We start from the raw sequence: 768 nt of genomic DNA on the forward strand, positions 1-768 counted from the left end.
TTCAGCCTCCACAAGAGAAGGCTGAGGGGGGATCTAGTGGCTGTTTGCAAACTAGTCAGAGGGGACCAGCAGGCATTGGAGGAGTCCCTGTTCCCCTGAGCACTACCAGGAGTGACTAGAAATAACAGTCACAAGCTGGCAGAGGGTAGATTCAGACTAGACATCAAGAGGCGCTACTTCACTGTCAAGGCGGCTAGGATCTGGAACCAGCTTCCAAGCGAAGTGGTGCTGGCTCCTACCTCAGGGGTCTTTAAGACAAGGCTAGATATACACCTTGCTGGGGTCATTTGACCCCAGTACTCTTTCCTGCCGTGGCAGGGGGTCAGACTTGATGATCTGCTCAGGTCCCTTCCAACCCTAGAAACTATGAAACAACACCCCCAAGCTGTACTGGCTTTGGGCTGGGCCCATGTAGCAGGAGGCTCCATTCCTTTACCCCTCCACCTTGCCCAACCCTCCTGACAGACAGCCAGGAGCCACAGCTTAGAGCCACTCACTGTGGTGAGAGTCCAGGGAACTTGCATACCCCTGTGCTGTAATCACTGAGCAGACTCACTGCCCGGAATGGCAGCAGTGCTATGCAGTTTACTGGTGACAACTGCTGTGGCCAGCTAAGTGTTGATGAACATTCAGAGTGGTGCCTTCTCACTGCAGCCATGCGTATCCAGCTGGGAGACGCACACTGTCTGCAGTTCTGGGAAACAAGGGAGGGGAGCAGGGGAGCAGACCCTCTGCCATGCAGATATGCCCCAATCTGCCCCCCAGCTT

This window comes from Gavialis gangeticus, unplaced genomic scaffold (genome assembly GCF_001723915.1).
Source record: "Gavialis gangeticus isolate Ggan-Ray unplaced genomic scaffold, GavGan_comp1, whole genome shotgun sequence".
Taxonomy (NCBI): domain Eukaryota; kingdom Metazoa; phylum Chordata; order Crocodylia; family Gavialidae; genus Gavialis; species Gavialis gangeticus.